Here is a 22856-nt window from a genome sequence, read left to right as displayed (position 1 = left end):
ACAAGAGTAACGTACTTAAGACATATTACCAATTTCTTAAAAGTACAAGAAAATGCTACAAAAGCATTGAGAAATACACAAATACTGAAGATAAACTAAAATAAAAAACAGAGTATCAAAGTTTTAAACAAAAGTAGTAATAGTAAAAACAGTAAACAAAAACAGTTATAAAAGCTAAAAATAAACAGCCTGTGAACCAATAACCAATGTTTCTAAGCCTAAACCTATGCTCCCTTTAACATTGTGCAAGCTTTTTCTCAGTTCCTCTCAAACTTTTCTCCCCATTTTTGACCGGAATGGCCAAAGGGCTAGAATGCCTTGGACTCGGAGTTTGAACAATGATCGATGGATAACTCCTCTATCTGAGTAGATAAGGCTGTGATCTGTCCTTGAACATAAGCAAACTGGTTTGCTATGTACATCTGCTCAACTCTAGCTATAAGATGATCAAGTCTGTCCGGTCCTCAATCTGGTGCATAAGATGATGGCTGAGCTGAGGGCTGATTTGATGACTCTGAAGTAGTGGTAAAGCGTTCTATCTCATCCTCTGTGTCTTCTTCCTCCTGCTCAACACGTGATCGTGGTATGGTATGCACACCGGTCTTGAAGCCTTTGATGTGGGCTATGCTCCTAGTTAGTGTATGAGCACCAATAGGGTAGTCCCTCTGAACTACTGTGAGGCCACTCGGAAGTTTGAGCCTCTCCTTTGTAAGAAGGCCCATAATTAGAGTGGGGAAGGGCATGATGGTCCTGGAGTTCTACTTCATAATGCTCTTTTTCAACAAGAAGAAGATGTGTCCACAAATATCAATTTCCTTGTAGGTGAATAGATCATACAAAAATCTTGTCCTTGGGGCTGACAAAGTAGTGATATTGGTGACCGGGTACAAATTGTGAATCATCACATAGGCCAAAGTCCTCATCTCTGGTGAGAATGGTATTGTGTTCATGGAATTTTTAGTCAGTGACCCATCAAGTATTTGCACCATCTCTGCAATAAAGTCCAATCTATCCTCATATTGGGTAATGATAGGCTAAGATAGAGGACGAACTTCAAGAAAGTCCTGAATACTATCCTTTGTAATTACAAACTCTTTCCATCTCACCCAGCAGTTTATGTGATCTTCTTTTGCAGTAGCATTTGAGAAGAATTCCCTAATTATCTCTGAGTAGACAACCCCAACCGGGTTCAACAGTTTGGTCCAAGTTCTGTCTTTGAACACCTTAGGTATGAAAGTGCCCTTAAGTGATTCCAGTTGCACGACCCTTTCCATAATGATCGTTTTGTCCTTATAACAGTCATTATACTTCATATCAGCTTCAGCAGACTTGAAATGATCAGAATCAGTGCGTGCATGCTTGGAAAATTTCTTAACGGCTGCATGCTTAGTAGGAGCCATTTGTGCAAATTAACACAATCACAAATGTAAGGTTGAATTTAATCAACCATCTTGTTGACTTTATTCCGTGCCAAATTTGCTTATATTTTAGCATTTAGTAACCCTGTATTTACATGGGAATCTTGTAAGGATAGTGAGTGAGAGAGTGTGAAGAAATGCTCAAGATTGTGCAAAGAAACAAGGACTTGCGACTGGATCTCGCGAGTGGCTCGCAGCTTGCAAGTCACCAGAAGTTGTACATGTGCCAAGCATACCAGAAGCTGAAGAGTCGCGCCAGTTGTTACACTACAGGACAAAAATTCCAGGCTGACCAGACCGTTAGCTCACGACTTGAACTCGCGACTCAACCCAGTCGTGAGGTCAAGTCGCCAGAATGCCTTGTTTAGGAAAAATTGACGTTTCACATTCCATTCTCACCTTAGTATAAATACCCCTCATTCCCACGAAATGTAGAGAGCTTCCAGAGAGAATTTTGAGAGAGAAACCCTAGAGAAAACAAGATTATCTCATCCACAATCTTCACCTAAAAAACTCTTCAAATTCCTCTACTCTCTTCCTCTTCATTGATACATCCTTGAAAGGTTCTTGACTAAATCCTTTTCTCACCATATCCATGTCTGTGAGAAGGTTTTTTTGGTGTTAAGGGAAGTAGTTTGGAAGGGACCAATAACTATTGATTGATGCTATGGTTTATAGCGAAATTTGGTAAGCTAGAAAAGAAAAAGGTTCGGCGCAACCTTGTTGGAGCAAGAAGCTTGGAGGGTCTATTGTTGTTCATGTATCCCAACTATATTTTCTAGTGGATTATTGATCGCTTGAAGGGTGGCGGAGAGGTTTTACGCCGAGGGCTTTGGTTTCCTTTTCGATAACACATCGCGTGTTATCCGTGTGTTTGCATCTCTCTTCCCTTTATCTTTGCCTTATATTTTTTTTCTGTGGATGTGATTATATTTGGTTTAGATTGTTATCAATTCTGTGTTTAGATTATTATCATTTTCCGCACATACATTGTTTGATATAAAACTTGAATTGGTATTTTATTGTTTGGGGGTCTAAACATTCATAGTGTTTTTAATGCTATTTCAACATTCAATTGATATCAAAGTGGGTGCACTTGTTATGGTTTAAACACCCTAATGCGATCCTTGACCCCACATTGAGATGGATAGGTCTCAATCTCTAAATGTGCCACTATTTTTTTGTGGAAATAATTATACATTTTGGAAAGTCCGAATGAGGGCATTTTTAAGTTCTATTGATAATGCTGTGTGGGATGCAATTGAAATTGGTTGGACTAAGCTGGAGGCTGCCAGATCCACTTGGGATGAAGCAGCTCTTGCGGCGGCTAATGCTAATAGTAAAGCCTTGAATGCTATTTTTTGTGGTGTCTCTCTAGAAGAATTTCACAAGATTTCACACATCATTGTTGCTAAGGAAGCATGGGAGATTCTGGAGACTACTTATGAAGGAACAAACAAGGTGAAAGACACCAAACTACAGATGTTGACCACTCACTTTGAAGAGCTCAAGATGAGCGAGGATGAGTCCTTCGATTCTTTTTATAGTAAGTTGAACGAGGTGGTTGTCAGCAAATTCAATTTAGGAGAAAAGACGAAGGATTCTAAAATTGTAAAGAAGATCCTTCGATCACTGTCGGAAAGTTTTCGTGCCAAAGTAACAGCTATTGAAGAGAGTAAAGATCTTGACGACATTAAAGTTCAAGAGCTGGTTGGTTCTTTGCAGACATATGAATTGTCTCTACCTACGCAGAAGAAGAGCAAATCTCTTGCTCTTAAAACAATTTATGAGAGAGTGGTATCTCATGACTCTTTGGAAGAGGATGCAGTAGATAAAGATGTGGCGTATCTTGTAATGAACTTCCGGAAATTCTTGAAACTCAAGAATGGTGGGAAATTTGGTGACAAAGGAAAATTTCAGAGTTCTGAAAAGAAGAAGAAAGAATTCCAAAGGAAAGATGGTAGAGATTCCCAATCTTCTCAAGGAATCACATGCTTCGAGTGTAATGGACATAAACACTTCAAAAAGGAATGTCTCAACTATTTGAAGTCAAAGGGCAAGGTCTATACCACTACTCTAAGTGACTCAAATTCATCGAATTCTAATTTGGAGGAAAGTTGTGACGGAGAAGGAAACTACTCCGCATTCATGACCATTGCACATGTGGAGTCTTCAGATGATTTAGTACACTTATGAAGGAGCTTGGTGAGCACTCTGATTTGGAGTCTATTGGAATAGTTGAGGAGTCTAAAGATGAGAAAGTTGGAGAAGCAGTGAGATTACAAGAGACTTACAACTCACTCCTTGGAGAAGTAGTGGGACTGCAAGAGACTTATAACTCACTCCTTGAGAAGACCGGTGAATATGCTAAGGTGGTTAACGCAGCCATTAAAAAGATGAAGAGGGCCTAGAAAGATTACAGAATTCTTCTAGTGCAGTACAAGGAGGCTAAATGTGAAGTGGAGAAAATGAATGGAGAGCTATTAGAAGCTTACTCAAAAATTCGGTTCCTTGAGCATGAAGTGCTTCAAGCAAATGCTAAGGTAGACCGTGTCTCCTCCAAGAAACTTAATGAAATGCTTGCTTATCAAAAATCAGTCTCAGACAAGTCCGGAGTGGGATATACCGGAGGGAGTAGCTCATCAACCAATGTCACCAAAGAAGTGAAGTTTGTGAAGGTCAAAGAGCCAATTGTAGAAGAATCTATTCCTGATAAGGTTAAGACTGAAAAGAAGAAGAATATGGCTGATCAACGGATGTTCAATACAGTCTGTAATCCATCAGAAGCCAGACATGAAGCTAGAGGAAGATCATTTCCAAGATTACAATGGGGTCCTAGAACGAATCATATTTGTCACTATTGCGAATTGCAAAGACATACCAGACCCAACTGTCATAAGCTGAGAGCTTTAAACAATGCAAGCGCTCCTCGATCACGAGGAAGAAGAAATGACAAGAGGTCTTGGGGTGGTAAGCAAACAAGAAGTCAAAACCGTGATCCCGAAATGATGGAAATGATGAAGATGATTGGTGCCTTCACAAATTGCTTGGAAAGCTTCACAAAGAGGTTTGACAGTCCTAACTTTCGTACCCAATCCGTCAAGGATATCACCCCAAACACACGTGACGTGTGGGTGACAAAAGGTAGTCTTGCATAAGCATCATAACATGTCCATGTATCAATTCTTCCTATGCTTTGTGAATATGTTTGGTTGTATGCTTTATGCTTTTGTTTGTTTGAATTTTTGTTTGTTTATTTGTTTCGTTTTGAAATGTTTTTACATTGTTTTTGATTAATCTTTTCTTACTTTTATGTCAAAAATCCAAAAACACATAAAAAGTAGAAAATCTAAAAAGTTTGATCGACTTTGTTGAGCCTTGTCTCAAAGCATGTTTTGCCTTGTACCTTTGTACTAATGGCTTTGTGCATCTAAAAGCTTAGCTTGTCTCATATGCACTCATATCTTTGTGGGAAAAATCTTGAAATTTTTGTGATTGTTGTAAATAAATCTTCAACCTTGTCATGAATAATTAATGAATGATTTTATTGATTTTGAGACATGCATAGACTTGTGCCTATATATCTTCCCACTTTTATTTTATTGCTTTTAATTAAAGAGCTCACTAAATGTAAATCTCCAAATGAAGAGAGATATTGAGCTGCAAAATCCTGTCGCACAAACTAGTATTGATTAGGAAAAAGGGAAAGCAACCAAAATAAAATGTATGATGCCCAAAAAGCCAAAGGCTAACTCATCAATTTGAAATATTAAAAATTTTAGGCATCTATCTCACAATGAGATGTATTTATTTAAAATGATCGAATATATGATGTATATGGAGCCAAATAAAAAGTTTCAAAGAAATGTATTCAAGTTTCTATGGGAAGTCATATATGTACATTTCTATAATTGAGATGGATCACATTATCTAGTGCTAGTTGTGTATGTCTTGATTGAATTGATCATTGAAGCTTCACATTATACTAAGGACTATCTCACTTTTGATATTCACACACAACACATAAGTCTATGTTCAATGAATGCCATATTCATTTGTGTGATTGTACTTGTTTAAATGTGTTTTCACAAACTTAATCTTTGTTGATCAAACACCAAAATATTTTTGAGTATTTTAGCTTGTTTTTGGAAAGTATTTTGTTTTACAAAGATGTCAAAAATTTCAGAAAAAATGTTGCCCTATTTTGGCGACTTAGTCGCAAGTTGGTCCAGTCGCATGCCCCAGTCGCAAGCTAACTCTGAGATTTTTCGCGGCTCACTGGCGAGTCATGGTCTCAGTCGCGAAAAATACTTAGAAATTTTTTCAAAATTTGAGTTTTTATGATTTTCGCAGCTTAGTGTGGCGACTTATTCGTGGGTGGAAGGTCCAATCGCGAGGGGTACACAGGGATTTTTGCAGCTCTCCTAGCGACTGTCTCACGGGTAGACCTTTAAATCACAAAGAACACATAGAAAATTTTTTCAAGATTCTTATATTTTATGTGTTTCGCGGCTTATCTAGCGACTGACTGGCGACTTGATCTAGTTGCAAAAAACGTGTGTTTTGCGTTTTGTGGACAGTTTTTCAAAAACATTTTAGTTTTCCCTCAAATTTCAGTGACTATTCATTATCTTCCCCAAAATATCTCTCTTAAACACTCCATGCCTCTTTTGAAAAAAGCATCCATTTTTGCATCATGTCTACTCCAATCAACAAGAAAAAGGTATGGGTTTTCTCTATCTCACTTCATTTTTCATGGTTTGAGTGTGTTTTTCTTGTATCTGTGAGTTTGTTGTTGCCTTCATGCTTTGAGTTATATCGTGTTCTTAAGTGGGTTCGATTTTTTTTTGTGTTTCTTGACTGAGTGTTAGTGTTAGTGTTAGTGTGCTCTGATTCATGAGTTTGTTGCTCCATTCATATCATGTCCTTGATAGTTTCTTGGTGTTGACCTGGTTCATGTTTTTGTGATTAAATGAAATTTCTACTTCATTGTCTTATAACTGAATCTAATCAAACTGATGTTTGTTCCTTGTGGTATTGTATTTGGTTCTTTGCTGTGTGTCTGCTCTGTTGTAGATAACTCGTTGCTCCTCCAAAGGCAAAAACATTGTAACTAATGACCTGTCAACCCCGGTTGCTAAACGGACAAGACTACCATCTAAGTCATCTAGAGACTCTACCATTGAGAGATTCAGGGCAATTATTGACTCAAAGACCTACACAGACACTTTTAAAGAAGCTTCTCCCATTATGGAACGAATTGTCAAGTTTGATACCCTAGGGACAACGTTTATCCCTAAGATTTTTGAAGCAAGAGATTGGGCTGATTTATTTAGGAATTTTGAGGATGCAATTAAAGAATTGGTTAAGTAATTCTACTCTAATGCTAGATTCATAGGGGTAGAGTTGAAATACTGGGTACGAGGAACATAATTTTCCATCAATGCAGACTACATTGCTAAGGTACTTCGCATCACCAGACTAGAAAATGTGGATCGAACTCCATATGATGACAGAGTACTTCAGGCACAAGACATCCTTCAAGTTCTTGGGAATGAACATGAAGTGGAAAGCACAGGATCATCTATAGGCACTACATTGTTTTTGCCTGAATTGACACCTCTAAAGCTGATCATGTTCTCCAATCTATACCCACTATCAAACACTGCCTTCATCATTCTTGGAAGGGATAAATTCTTGTGTGACCTTATTTTCGGTGTCCCGATTGATATCTGTGCTCACATATTTCAGATCATTGGGAAAACAGCTCAATCAGTAACATGAACAATTCTTCCGTTTTGTAGTTTAATCATGAAGATTATCCTTCATGAAGGTGTTAGTCCTTCATCAGATGAGAAAATAGTGCCTTGTCCTCGACCAATATCCATACACACTCTTCAAGCAAGCAAGAGTCACTCTTCCAAGAAACCTAAGAGTGAGCCATCCACGCATGCATCTCCATCTGCTCATGCTACAGTTACTCCTGTACAATCAACTAGGACTCCATCTGTTCCCCTTGGATTTCAAACAGCCAAGCAAAGTCACTTGATTACAAATGTGTTTCATCGGATATCTGATTTAGAACAGCTTCTTCACTCATTTCACAATTAAACTCAGATGCAACTCACAACTATCGAAAGTCAACTAGATGCTATACAGCAAAAGCTTGAAGATAGCTTTTAGCTATTCCTGACAAAAAGGGGGAGAACAGCACAAAGAAAGGGGGAGATAGGCAGCATATTGAAAGGGGGAGTTGTGTTGATATACACTCACACACTTGTTTATAGTTGTTTGCTTGTTTTAGCTTATTTTTCTCTTTTGGAAAACTTGTGTTTATCTGGTACTTTTATATCTTTTATATAATGATGTTTATTCAGTTTTTTTTTTTTTTTTCCTGAAGTTTGTACCTGGTACCTTTGTAGGTTTTTAAGGTTCTTAGTTTGTGATTTGTACCCATGTTTGTTTCTATGCATGTTTTGTAGGCTTTTATGGTTTATACCATGCTTATGTAGCCTGTATGCTTTGTTGCGTTGTACTTCAAGTTAAATGTTATGCATTTTCCTTAAATACTCTCACTCTTGTGCCCTTGTAGGATTTTATTCCTAGATGCATATATTTCATGTATTGTGCATTGGTTCAGTGTTGGTTATTCAAGTGATTTGCTTTGTGCTTATCTGCTTGAATGTCCTGATGTTCATTCCAAGTGAGAATGAACATTGTGATCACTTTCTTACAGTGATTGCTTGTTTGGTCAAGCCATGATTTATTACTTTATTTCATTTTTGTTTGATCGCATTGTGCTTGTTCCATATGCATTACAAGTTTTCTGCATACAATGATGTTATTGTGTTATTGTGTTTTAGGAGATGTTTTGGTTTTATGGTTCAAGAGCTGCACAGATTCTAGAGTTAGGTGTGAGTGAGTTTTCCAACTGTTCCCAACTCACGCGTTAAGTCTAGAGTTTGTTTTAGGGTTTTGTTACGGAATAGTCAAAGGGAGAGATAGTAAGGTCGAATTTAATCAACCATCTTGTTAGCTTTATTTCGTACTAAATTTGCTTGTTTTTTAGCATTTAATAACCCTGTATTTAGGTGGGAATCTTGTAAGGATAGTAAGTGAGAGAGTGTGAAGAAATGCTTAAGATTGTGCAAAGAAAGAAGGACTTACAACTGGATCTCGCGAGTGGCTCGTGGCTTGTAAGTCGCCAAAAGTTGCACACGTGCCAAGCATGCCAGAAGCTAAAGAGTCGCGCCAGCTGTTGCACTACAAGACAAAAATTCCAAGTTGGCCAAGCTGTTAACTCACGGCTTGAACTCGCGACTCAACACAGTCACGAGGTCAAGTTGCCAGAATGCTCTATTTGGGAAAAATTGACGTTTCACATTCCATTCTCACCCTAGTATAAATACCCCTCATTCCCACAAAATATAGAGAACTTCCAGAGAGAATTTTGAGAGAGAAACCCTAGAGAAAACAAGATTGTCTTATCCACAATTTTCACCTAAGAGACTCTTCAAATTCCTCTATTCTCTTCATCTCCGTTGATACATCCTTGAGAGGTTCTTGACCAAATCCTTTTCTCATCATATCCATATCTGTGAGAATGTTCTTTTGGTGTTAAGGGAAGCATTTTAGAAGGGACCAATGACTATTGGTTGATGCTATGGTTTATAGCGGAATCCGGTAAGCTAGAAAAGAAAAAGGTTCGGCACAACCTCGTTGGAGTAGGAAGTTTGGAGAGCTTAGGTACTTGGGTAGATTAGGCTTGGAGGGTCTATTGCTGTTCATGTATCCCAACTACATTTTCTAGTGGATTATTGACCGCTTGGAGGGCAACGGAGAGGTTTTACACTGAGAGCTTCAGTTTCCTCTTCGATAACACATCGCGTGTTGTCCTTGTGTTTGCATCTCTCTTTCTTTTATCTTTACCTTATATTTTCTGTTGTGGATGTGATTATATTTGACTTAGATTGTTTATCAATTTTGTGTTTAGCTTATTATAATTTTCCGCACATACATTATTTGATATAAAGCTTGAATTGGTATTTTATTGTTTAGGGGTCTAAATGTTCATAGTGTTTTTAACGCTATTTGAACATTCAACAGAAAAGAACCAAATGTGGAAACACAAACCAGAACACAAAACTTGATTAGATTCAAGTTAGTTCAAATTAAATCAACTTGAAAATAAAGTAAAACAACTCAACATAAAGCATAAAGACTCAAAACAACATGCTAAATAGATAAACTAAGAAAATGCAACATGAAATAAATTAACTGTGCATGTGTGTGCATGTTTTGATGCATAAGAATGCAGCATGAGATGCATGGGATGTGCCTAGAGGGTGCCTAGGGTGTGCATGGCATGGCATTGAGCCACAAAAAGAGCAAAGTGTGTAAAACACACACAAATTGATCAAAATATGATTCATATGATCAAACAAGATCAAAACCAAAGATTGGAACTCAGTTGAGTCCAAAACAACACAGAAATGTCACTTAGACAATCTGTCAAACACATGACATGCAACAATGCAAAACAGTTATCAAAAATGCCTGAACATATGGAAAAATGCCTCAATACATGCTCAATCTGGCACAAGGGGCCAACACAGATGCACAAATACCAAATGGGACTCAGCCCAATCAGAAAATTTGAAAAATTTTCACAGAAATTAGAAACCCAACCCAATTTTCGAAAATCCTCAATTTTCAAAATTCTAAGCATAAATTTTTCATAATCCAAAAAGAAAGATGAAAATAGTGTAAGAAACACATACCTTGAAAGGATTTTGCAGAGATTTTTCTTGGAAATGATGGGGTTTGAATGAAATAGTGATTTGGGTTGAAAGGGGTTTGAAAGACTTATGTGAGGGAAGTGAAAATTGTTTGAAAAACTGTCACATCTACTACATAAAAACTGGAAACACACGTTTTTCGTAGGCTAGGTAGTGGCGCCATAGTCGCGAGAAGGGCCACTAAGCTTAAAAACTTTCGCGAGAAGCTTTAAGTCATGAGACAGTCGTGATAGCTTCTCTCTGATTTTTAAAAAAAATCAGTTTTAGCCAAACAGCATTTCGTGAGAAGCTCTTGGTCGCAAAGTAGTCGCGAGACAGTCACGAGAATCTCTGTGTGAAATGATGAAAATTTATTTCCTTCTCGCGAAACAACCTCTGAATCAGTTTTTGAAGAAAAAACACAAAAAATGCATTTTGAACAAAAACTAAAAGCATGAAAGTATAAAATTACTTTCAAAAACAAATAAAACACTCAAAAATCTTTTTGAGTTTGATCATCAAGTATTTGAGCATACACATCACATTTGAACATGTACAATCACACAAATGAGATAAGTATTCATTGAATCAAAGTCTTATATGTAGTGGGTGAGTATCAAGTGTGAAATAGTCCTTAGACCAGAGTGAAGGTTCAATGATCAATTCAATCAAGTCATACACAACTGATACTAGGTCAAGTGGTCTATCTCAATTATAGAAATAAACATATATAACCTCTCATAAATTGATTACACAACTTAGAAGCATTTCATTTGGCTTCTGCATAAATCATAACATTTGATCCTTTTTGGATAATACATCTTTTTTTGAGATCAGTGTTTGAAATTTTTGATATTTCAACATTGAGAATTAGCCTTTGGCTTTTTAAGCACCAAACATTCAATACAAAAAGTCACTTTTCCTTTTTCCAAGTCAAATGCTAGTATGTGCGACAAGCTTTTGCAGCTCAAAATCTCTTTTCATTTGGAGATTTACATTTGGTGAGCTCTTTCACAAAAACAAAAAAAAAATAAAGTGGGAAGAGATATAGGCACAAGTCTATGCAAGTATCAGGACCATTCCAGACTATTGACCAATCATTCATGACAAGCTTGAAGATCTATTTACAACAATCACACATAGTTTTCAAGATTTCTCTCACATAGATATATGTGCATACATAACAAGCTAAACACGTAAATGCACTAAGTCATTAGTACGAAAGTACAAGGCCAAACTCACATGTGATATACACAAAACAAGTGATCAAACTTTTTCAAGATTTTTCAACTTTTTATGGGTTTTTGAATTTTTTTTTTGAACACACTCAAACACAGGAAAAAAAAAATAAAATAAAATAAACAAAGCAAAAGCTTGAAAAAGAAACATGCTAAAACCAGAAGCAAATGATATAAATCAAAGCAAGCATGTAAAGATGCATGAGAAAAAGTCCTTAAACATCGAACGAATTAATGTATGGACATGTTAGAATGCTTATGCATGAGTACCTCTTTTCACCCACACGGCACATGCGTTTGGGGTGATATCCCTAAAGGATTGGGTATGAGAGTTAGGACTTTCAAACCATCTAGTAAAGCTCTCCAAGCAAGTGGTGAAGGTACCGATCATTTTCATCACATCCATCACGCCAAAATCACCATTTCGACTTCTTGATTGCTCACCAGCCTAACTTCATTTATCATTTTTAGGGTTTTTTGATCTCTGAACACTTGCATTCTTCAATGCCTTCAGCTTGTGGCAATTTGGTCTTGTGTGTCGTTGAAGTCCACAAAAATGGTAAAAATGTTGAATTCTCGGACCTCTTTACAAGTTTGGAGGTGATTTCTCTTGAACTTTAGGCTTGACCACAGTTTGATTACGAGGTTTATTCAACACGCGTTGGTCAGCTACATTCTTCTTCTTTTCGTCCTTTATTTTCTCAAGAGTAGGGACAACTCCAACCAGCTCCTTAGCTTTAACAAATCTCACATCTTTGGTGACATTGGCCGATGAGCCACTCCTTTCGGTATATCCCAACCTGGACTTATCTGAAAAATGTTTTTGAGATGAAATAACATCATCTAGCTTCTTCGTGGATACCCTCTCTATCTTGGCATTTGCTTGCACTACTTCTAGCTCAAGAAATCTGATTTTTGAATAAGCTTTAGTCAGCTCACCATTCAGTGTCTCTATTTCACACTTGGCTTCTTTATAATGAACTAGAAGACTTTTATAGTCCTCTTTTTCCTTTTTCACCTTCTTTACGGCTGCCTTGGCCACCCTTGTATATTCTCCTGACTTTTCAAGTAGGGAATTGTAGTTTTCTTGAAGACTGGCTATGTTTTCATCTTCTTCAGCATCAATTTCTTCAACAACTCCTATTGATTCTTCATCACTGTGATCCCTAAGCTCTGACGACTCATTATGGGTAATAGTCATAAAGGTAGAGTAATTTCCTTCTCTATGACAACTCTCTTCAGAATCAGAATTTGAAGAATTTGAATCACCAAGCGTTGTGACATATGCCTTGACCTTTCCTCTTAGATAGTTGGGACACTCCTTCTTAAGATGTCCATGGCCATTGTATTCATAACACAAAATGCCTTGAGGAGACTGGGAATCCTTTCCATCTTTCTTCTTAAACTCCTTCCTATCACCTTTGGAGGATGAGAACTTCCCTTTGTTAAACGGTTTCCCACTGTTCTTCATCTTTAGAAATTTCTGGAAGTTCTTTGCAAGGAATGCTACATCCTTTTTCACTCCATCTTCTTCGGAGGAATCATTAATTCTTTCGGTGATTGTTTTAAGAGTACGAGATTTACTTGTCTTATGAGAAGGCAGTCCAAGCTCATACGTTTGAAGAGACCTAATGAGCTCTTGGATCTTAATTTCATCCAAATCTTTACTTTCCTCTATGGCTGTGATTTTCGCTCGAAAGCTCTCCAGTAGGGACCTTAAAATTTTTCTCACCATCTTAGCATCCTTAATCTTTTCACCAAGATTGAGCTTTGCAATCATAATTTCGTTGAGCCTTCCACAGAATGAATCAAAGGACTCATCATCTCCCATCTTAAGCTTTTTGAATTTGGTGGTAAGCATCTGAAGCTTTGTGTCCTTCACTTTCTTTGTTCCTTCATAAGTGGTCTACAATATCTCCCAAGCTTCCTTGGCTACTGTTATGTAAGAGATCCTGTGAAACTCGTCTGGAGATACACAATAAAATATAGCATTCAAAGCTTTACTATTAGCGTTAGCTGCCGCAAGAGCTGCTTTATCCCTAGTGGATTTAGCGGCCTCCAGACTAGTCCAAATTATTTCAACTGCATCCCAAATAGTATCATTAATGGAACACAAAAATACCCTCATTTGGACTTTCCAACAAGTAAATTACTACCATCAAAATATGGTGGAATATTTAAAGATTGAGACCGGTCCATCTCAAATGGGGTCAAGAAACATACTCAGGTATTTAAACCATAGTGAGTGTACACGCTCTGATACCAATTGAAAGCTCGAAGTGTGTCGAAAACACAAGAGCTGTTTAGACCCCCAAATCAAAGTTACAGCTTGGTTAATTTTACACTAACTTAATACTAAGTACGGAATAGTGTAAACACAAGCGTATAAGAAAGAGAACTACTCTAATCCATATTTAAAGCAACACAATAGTAAAAATGAAATGAACAAGAGTAGGGAAGAAAGATGCAAATACAGATAACACCGAGACGTGTTATCAAAGAGGAAACTGAAGAACTTAACAAAAAACCTCTTTGCTGCCCTCAAAACGGAAATCGATCCACTAGACAATTAGTTGGGATACATGGGTGAGCAAGAAACCCTCCAAGCCTAATCTACCCTTTGTACCTAAGCCCTTCAAGCTCCTACTCCAACAAGACTTCTCAGAATTGTATCTTATCTAGCTCTCCGGATCCCGCAACAAGTTCCATGTTGCATCTGCCATCTTTGGCTTCTTCCAATACTTCCCAGAAGTACCAAAACTCCACTTGACACTCTCAAAAGGTGTGATAAGTGTTTGGGCTATTAACCTCTCAATGGTATGGAAATAGAGAGGTAGGAGATGAGGAAATTTCCAAAACAAATGTGTAGAGGATTGTGGGTGTGGACGACTAAATTTCTCGGTTCGAAATGAAGTCAAACAAGTAAAATAGTGTCACAAATGTGAATTTGTATTGATGAATGTGTGGTACAATTCTCTGTAATTACAAAAGAGTTATCCTCTGATTCGATCACCTTGAAAGACTTGTTGATTGGAATTTTGGTAATGTGATTTTGATTTGAACACAAGATATCCTTCAATTTGGTTGAGGGATAGATCGAAGATTGTTGAAACAGAATTACAATGAATCTCTGGCTATGAGCTTGTTAGAAATCCCTTGTTCTTCACGTTCTTCGTGTTCTTCGTGTTTCCCTTGTTCTTCACGTTCTTCGTGTTCTTCGTGTTCTTGATGTGTTCTTCGTCTTCGAAGGTTTGTGGTGGAAGTTCTTCGGGGCTTTAGAGGCTTGAATCCGTAGAGCTTCGCTGATTTGTGGTTTGTGATGTTTCTGGAGGCTTTTGAGCTTGATTCCAGTGAACTTTGAGATTTAGGAATATGATTTGGATGATTCCTCTTCGAATGTTCTTTGTATTCGAAGATTTGTGGTGGAAGTTCTTCGGGGCTTTAGAGGCTTGAATCCGCAGAGCTTCACTGATTTGTGCTTTGTTGGTGTTTTCGGACACTTTAGGCTTGATTCCCGCAAACTTTTGGATCTAGGCGGATGATTTGGATGATTTCTCTTCGAATGTTCTTCGTATTCGAAGTTGAAGTTCTTGAAGTTCTTGGAGGCTTTAGAGCTTGGTTCCGGCAGAGCTTCTGGACTTCTGAATCTTCTCTGATGCTGCTTGTGCTTCAAATGGCTCTTGGTGTCCCCCTAATGGCTTAGGAAGGCTTCTATTTATAGGAGTTTTGGGGTAGGTAAGCGACACGTGGCGGAGTCTGATTGGTGACACGTGGCAGAGCTTGATTGGTCCGCTTATGTCATCGCTTGCACGTGCTGACTGATTGTGTCATCGCTTACACGTGCGAGACTGCTTATGTCATCGCTTACACGTGCGATGATGTGTGATTGGTCTTTGCATGACACTTGGCAAATTTCTGTTGGTTTCTGAATAGTGATAGCAAAACCTAGCAGCAACATGTGGCGCTTTGTAATTGGCTGCATTTTGTGGACTTGGTAGTGTGACGTGTCAGCTTGTGATAGGTCGGGAATTTTCCTTGTCTACAAATGCCCCCTCGAGACTCGTTCACACACACAGTTTCAGAGTGTAGTGTGAGAATGAGTTTCGAAAACAGACTTTTACTCTTGGCTCTTCAAATGAAGTAATTGAAGGTGGCGGAGCTTTTAGCAGGATGAGATAATTTCCGAGGAGTAGACCCACCCATATGAAAGGATCTGGTAAGACCGAAAAGGGGTCTGCCTGTATTTGAATGGTCTTGCATGACCGAGCCTTCTCAGCAGAGATTAAGTTGAAGTAACTTCAGAAGAGTGTTTTTGGATTGTTGGCGGCGATCACATGGTGTAGAAGATGGGGAAGATGCGAGGATGGTGGTTGGGTACAGCATGCGGAGCCATGGGGCTAGCCTCGTGCTTTTAAGAGCCGCTGGTGAAGTTATATCAGAAGAGTATACTTCGGATTACGGCGAGGCCATGTGGGAAAGTGATTGAGTGCGCATGCGTCATCGTTTTACCCAGGTTGAAGTAATTTCAGAAGCTTATGGATTCTGGAGATGACGGTGTTGGTGGTGAAGAAGACGGGGATGAAGCAAAGCGAATGGGTGAAACATACGCCACCATGGTTCTGATCCTGTATGTCGGGAACCCTCTGGTGTAGGTGTTTCTAGGAGATACACCTTTGAAAATGGGATGGCTGTATGTTTGCATGGGTTCTGACAGTAGGTCATTGAATGTGCGTGCGTAATGGGACCATACTGACAGACGTTAAGTTGAAGTAATTTCAGAAAAGTTCATTCTGAAATACTTCAAGTTGAATTTAAGTTGGAGTAATTCCAGAAAGTGTGTTTTGAGGTACCAGCAACGATGACCTCTGGATCCCACGCCGATGGGAACATGGAATATGGCTTTGGCAACCCTTTACCAGCCCCAAAGGCTGAACTCTGATGAGCTGGTGCCCCGGAGGTTGTTTCAAGTGTTGGATGAAAGACAATTTGTAGGATACCCCAACACTTTTTACCATCTTCACCTATTGACACTTGTTGGGAAAGCACAACAAAGTGAAAGATGGAGCTAACTTGTGATTCTGGTCTTAAAAACCAGCCAAGTTGCTGTTTGTTCCGAACCGCTGCTTCTGTTGGAAGACCAAGCAATTGAATAGAGACTACAGGAGCCTTGAGGTTAGGCATAGGTGTCTCTGCTGGACTTGGATGTCCTGGCCAACCAAATCTGAAGAAGCATGGAACCACAATGCAGGCCTTGTTATGAATAACTTTATGGACAAAGGTGGTTGTTAGGTGGAGAAACCAAATTTGTTTGGATCTCAAAACTACAATGATGCTGTGATGAGGGTTTCTACCGAACCATGAGAGGGTTGATTTCAAACTGATTGTGAAGTGATATTGGTTGCTGAGTGTTGAGAATGATGAAGCCATAGTGAGAAATGGCTGTGAGAAGGAGGACTTGAAAATTTGAAAGAAGCAAATCTTCATTTCATGACTCAGGGTTTTTCTGGATGAGTTTTTGGTGAATCCGGCCCTTTTATTTATAGCAGAGAGATGAAGAATGGTAGATGGAGTAGTCAAGAATGGCGGATGGAAATTTTTGGTGAGAATGGTAGATTCTTGACTGGTAGATGCCGAATGGTAGGTGGGAATGTTTGGCACCGAAAGGGGAGTGGTAGGTTGGACGGGTGACCCGATGTGATTTTAAGTTCAAGACACACTTGTGAGAGTTTATCTGTACTTTTGAAAGGGAAGTCTTGATAGAGCCTGGAGAATAACCTTGAGAGGGTTCAAACCAAGTGGATGAATCTCAAATTTTGATATTGAGAGCTTTAGTTTTGGACATTGTCAGTACTTCGGAGATGTGAGTCAGATTGGTGATTTCCAAGTCACGAAAAACTATGCAAGACAAGTCTGGCTTGAAAATCTTGACTTTGGATTAATTTCAACACAAAAGACAACTATCTTGGAATTGAGTTATTTGTGCAATTTCTGAGTCTCAAATGATGAAACGGATTCCAAAATTGGAATGTACACGAAAAATTGAGCAAGATAGGTCCATCTTAAAAATTTTGACTTTCGGTCAACATTTTCGCAAAAGTCAACTTTTTTGAAATTGGACGTTTGCACAATTTCCAAGTCTCGAATGAAGAAACGGATCCCAAAATCGGAATGTACTCGAAAAACTGAGTGGGACAGGCCGGTCCTGAAAATTTTGACTTTTTGGTCAAAGTCAAAGGTCGAACTTGGTCAAAGCCTTTTTCTTTTTCTTTTTCTTTTTCTTTTTCTTTTTTTTTTTTTTTTTTTTTTTCTTTTCGGTTCGGCCGGGTCAGATTTTCGGGTCAAACCGGGTCGGTCTGGTCAAACGGGTCAGACCGGGGTTCTGGATGATGACGTCATCCATGACGTCATAGAGGCGCGTGTAGCGCGTGTGGTAACTGCCAGCGCGTGAGAGCGCGTGAACAGTGTGGGAGCGGCGCGTGATGCGCGTGAATCTGAGACTCGGACATCCGACGCATCTGGTGGCGCGTGGAGGCGCGTGCCTCACTTTTTGTACCTGAAATTTTCAGGTTTTATAGATATAAGGCCGTTGAAGACGCCTGTAGGGTCAGTTTTGTGAAACTTGGATCATATTTGCACAGATTTGAAGGATGAGGGCGCGATTTCCGAAACTATTTACGGCGCGTGGAGGCGCGTGGCTAGGCTTTTGGGATCGAATTTTTTGGGTTTTGTAAATCGGAGCCTTCTGGATCGACTGGTAATGCCATTTCCTTGAAATGAAGTCTGGGTTTGTACAAATACGAAGGAGCAGGCCGCGACCCTCTGAAGCTTTTTGCGGCGCGTGAAGGCGCGTGGTTTCTCCGTTGAGACTGACTTTTCTGGGTTTTGGAGATCTTTGTCCGTTTAAGATCTCTGTGGGGTCAGTTTCGTGAAATGATCTTTGGATTTTCACAAATTTGGAAGAGAAGGCCGTGCGTGAATTTGTCTTATATTAGACTGATGTGGCTTTTCTGCAGCTCTGACAAGGCGGTGCCAAGAAACTTACTTAATGTCTCTTTTGTTTGCTGAATTTTATTTTCAAAATTCGGTGCAGACTTCTTTGATTTTTAGTGCTGTGAGTTTGCAAAATCTCACTTTGAGCGTATGCTATTTTCATGCACGCGAACACCATTTTTTTCCACTTGTCGGTTGGTGAACCATTTAATAGTTTGCTGACTTTCTTCATTTTTCTTGCCTGCTATCTCAGAAGTTTTCTATATAAAGGCATGTTATTGCCTTCCTTTATCACTGAGACACATGCTGAACATTCAGCTTTCTTCTCCTGCTTTCAAAATTTTTTTTTTTTTTTTTTTTTACGTGCTTTGAGACCTTTTCCTGACAAAATTTTTTTTTGTTGCTTGTTTTTGTTTTGCAGCATGGTTTTTTTTGGCAATTAAGCTGCACCAACACTTGTCTTTTCAACGCAGCCATCTCAAGAGTCTTTGCAACAACGTTTCTGTGAGGATATTCAGCCAGGCAACAATGCTATCACCAATACTTGTCTTTGAAGTCGTACTGGCTCTGATGTAGGCAATGAAGTTATGCTAGCACTTGTTTTTGTATGAAGGTGATCCACACTTGTCTTTGTCATGAAGCTGGGCCAACTCTTGCATTTGCATTGAAGCATCACCATTACTTGTCTACTGAAGCAATATTTGCACTCGTCTTTTTTAATGAAGCCTTTTCAACATGAAGCCACGTCAACACTTCACTTGCGCCGCAGCCATGCCAATATTCGTCTTTGCCATGACATCTCGTCAACACTTCATCTGTACTGAAGTCGCACCAATATTGGCCTTTGAAGTTGCATTAGCGCCAATTTTTAAAGGCGACAAAGTTCAAACATCAAGGGTACATAGTATTATCGCCAGACAACAAGATTTTAGAGATGTCATCAAGATTTTGAAGATGCAAGGAGCTCATTAAGACTTTGAAGATGCCAACGAACCCTTGAAGTTTCAAGAAGATTGCCACCAAAACTTTGAAGATGAAAGGAGCTCTCATTAAGATTTTGAAGATGCAAGGAGATGCCAATAAAACCTTTAAGTTTCAAGAAGCTCCTACCAAGACTTTGAAGATGCAAAGATGATGCCAACAGAATCTTGAAGTTTCAAGAAGCTCCCATCAAGACTTTGAAGATGCAAAGAGATGCCAATAAAACCTTGAAGATGTGAGAAGAATGCCGCCAAGACTTTGATATTGCACGAACATGCCCTTAGAGGAGAGATGACGCAACACCAACTTCAACACCAACTTTAGATGCTGGAGGAAGGTGACGTTGTCCAAATTTCAGAGACATGATGTGAAACGGCACCACTCAGAAGGGAGATGATGTGGTTCAAATTTCGGAGTTGTGAAGTGGCACAACCTAGAAGAGAGACGATGTAGCTTAGATTTGCAAGGTACAAGAAGATGCCTCCAGAAGATAAGTGATGTAAAACATACTTTAGAGACATGTGAGGATGTCCACAAAAGAGGGGCAATGCCATGAAGACTTCATTTTTTTGCAAAAGAGGTTGAAGATTTTATTTTACTCCACAACCAAGAACTAACTTATGTTTATCATTAGTTCAAGGAAAGCTGAGTAACACAAACTCTTTGTAGCTGCCATTTTCCACCACAATGATCTTCGAGCATCATGTGGTGAGCAATTGACTGATCCTAAGCAACGCTTGCCAATTAAAAGGATCTCAAAAGCATATGGATGACCGTTGGAAAACTTTTCAAGCTAGACTGGCAATCTTTCTTCTTTTCATGTGACTGAACTTAGTAAATGATACCAAGTTGCCTACGTACCCCAGAGAGCGATCAAGTCATTACGTAGTTCAAAAGATTTTATTTTATTTTTTTGTTTTTGTTTTTGTTTTTGTTTTGTTTTGTTTTTTTTTGTTTTTTTTTTGCAAAAAAGGAGGGCTCAGTGTGTAATAGTGGGTATCACCACTAATCGAACCCGAGACCTCTCAAGGGCGACTTGGGCATCCAACCACTACGCCACACTAGCAATTGGTGACATAGAGTGGGATTAATTTCTCTTTATTGGTATGCTTTCAAAGGTAATGGAAAGACATCATGTACCCTTGCAGCATTACAGTGGGCAGTTTAAGCTCTTGCCAAGGAGCAATCCTCGATGTTCAAGCGTAGAAGTGTTTAAGGAACTTCCCATTGATGGGGCCGATCCTTGCATCATCATTGTTGATCAACTTGTAAGCTTGGTTGGTGTTTGCCCCCTGCTTGAGAGTTGGAAGTACATCACAAGCAACGGTCACATGGTTTGACCCGACAACTTCATCAAAGTCTAGATCAATCTTGTTTTCTTTGGCAAGCTTCATGATTTGTTCTTTGAAGACGAAGCATTTTTGGATTGGGTGGCCAATGACGCGATGATATTTGCAATAGTTAGGGTCATCAATTTTCCCTATGTCTTGTGGTCGCCTGCATTCTGGCAATTCAATCAGCTTCAATTGCAATAATTGTTCTAAGATGTTTGGCACATCTTCATCGGGGAACGGATATGCTTTTTGCTCACGTTCCTTAAAAGTTAGGCGACGCACTTCGTTCTTTTGCCATCCTTCAAGCTGTTTTTCATTTGCCTTCGCTCCTCTTCTTGGAACCTTGACTTCGGTAGTGTTAACAACCATTGGGTCTTTGAGGCTGACTTTTGCATTCCTATCATTCCTCCTTACTTCCCTTTTGCTTTCCTCAGGTATGGGAGGGTTTGTACTTCCATGGCTAGCAATACTCAACTCCATGTCGTGTGCACGAGTTGCTAACTCTTCAAATGTTCGAGGCTTTATCCCTTGAAGGATGTAAAGAAGTCCCCAATGCATGCCTTGGATGCACATCTCTATAGCAGAAATTTCAGAAAGTCTATCCTTGCAATCTAGACTCAAAGAACGCCACCGATTGATGTAATCAATGACGGGCTCATCTTTCCACTGTTTGGTATTAGTAAGCTCTATCATGCTCACTGTACGACGCGTGCTATAGAATCGGTCAAGAAACTCTCTTTCGAGTTGTTGCCAACTGTCGATTGACTCGGGTTCTAAGTCTGTATACCAATCAAAGGCATTTCCTTTGAGCGAACGGACAAATTGCTTTACAAGGAGGCCTCCTTGAGTCCCTGCGTTCTCACAAGTTTCTACAAAGTGAGCAATGTGTTGCTTAGGATTTCCATGGCCATCAAACTGCAAGAACTTGGGGGGTTGATACCCATTTGGCATCCTCATGTTGTCGATGCGCTTTGTGTAGGGTTTTGAATATGTGAGAGAACTTGTAGAAGAACCTCCATATTGTGCTCGGATGGTATTTGTTATCATGTCTTGTAATTGTTGGACTGATAACGAAGCAACCGAAGTAGATTGTTCTCGTCGGGGAGTGTTTTCAATTTCTCTCCCTTCGTCATCCTTTGCAGATGCGAATTTATGACTATGGCTTGATTCACCAAGATCTTGTACTTCGAGTTTGTTCATTAAAGTTGCAATTTGGAGGTCCTTATCTTCAAGTGCTTTTGTGAGAAGGACGACCCTTTGTTCCATTTCAACCATCTTTTCTTCCATTGTAGAGGTGTTAGTCATCATGACTGACACAACTTCCCAAGATGATGGAGAAGGAAGTGAATTGAAGTGAGCACATGAAATCTCATTTTTTGGGTTCCCTTTGATGGGAGAAAGATCGTGTGACCAACTTCTTGTGAAGGAAGAAGGGGATTTGCCCCCATACTTGAGGTGTTCCAAGGTGGAGACGTCCTTGTTGATGACCTTGTTTCTTGTAAGAGGGTCTAAGGAGATGATTGTCTGGACCTTGGCTTCCTTGGTTGATTGAGATTGAAGTTGATTATTTGCTTTGGGTTGGCTACAATTGATTACACCAATGTAGTTGTTGGTGGTAGCCGTACCAAGTTTAGTTGAAGTAGCTGTTGAAGCTTGGATGTTCTTGCTAGAGGCCATTTGAGCTGGTAGCAAGATGATGAAGATTTCTTTCTTTGAAGGAGAATGAGATGAGAGGCAGAGAGGTCCCACCGGGCGTGCCAGAAAATGTGGACGACTAAATTTCTCGGTTCGAAATAAGTCAAACAAGTAAAATAGTGTCACAAATGCGAATTTGTATTGAATATATGTGTGGTACAATTCTCTGTAATTACAAAAGAGTGATCCTCTGATTCGATCTCCTTGAAAGATTTGTTAATTGGATTTGTGGTAATGTGATTTTCACTTGAACACAAAGTATCCTTCAATTTGGTTGAAGGATGGATCGAAGATTGTTGAAACGGAATTACAATGAATCTCTGGCTATGAGCTTGTTAGAAATCCTTTGTTCTTCACGTTCTTCGTGTTCTTCGTGTGTTCTTCGTGTTCTTGGTGCGTTCTTCGTCTTCGAAGGTTTGTGGT

This window comes from Quercus suber, unplaced genomic scaffold (assembly GCF_002906115.3).
Source record: "Quercus suber isolate HL8 unplaced genomic scaffold, Cork oak 2.0 scaffold_495, whole genome shotgun sequence".
NCBI classification, from domain to species: Eukaryota; Viridiplantae; Streptophyta; class Magnoliopsida; order Fagales; family Fagaceae; genus Quercus; species Quercus suber.
This window is presented reverse-complemented; position numbering follows the sequence as displayed.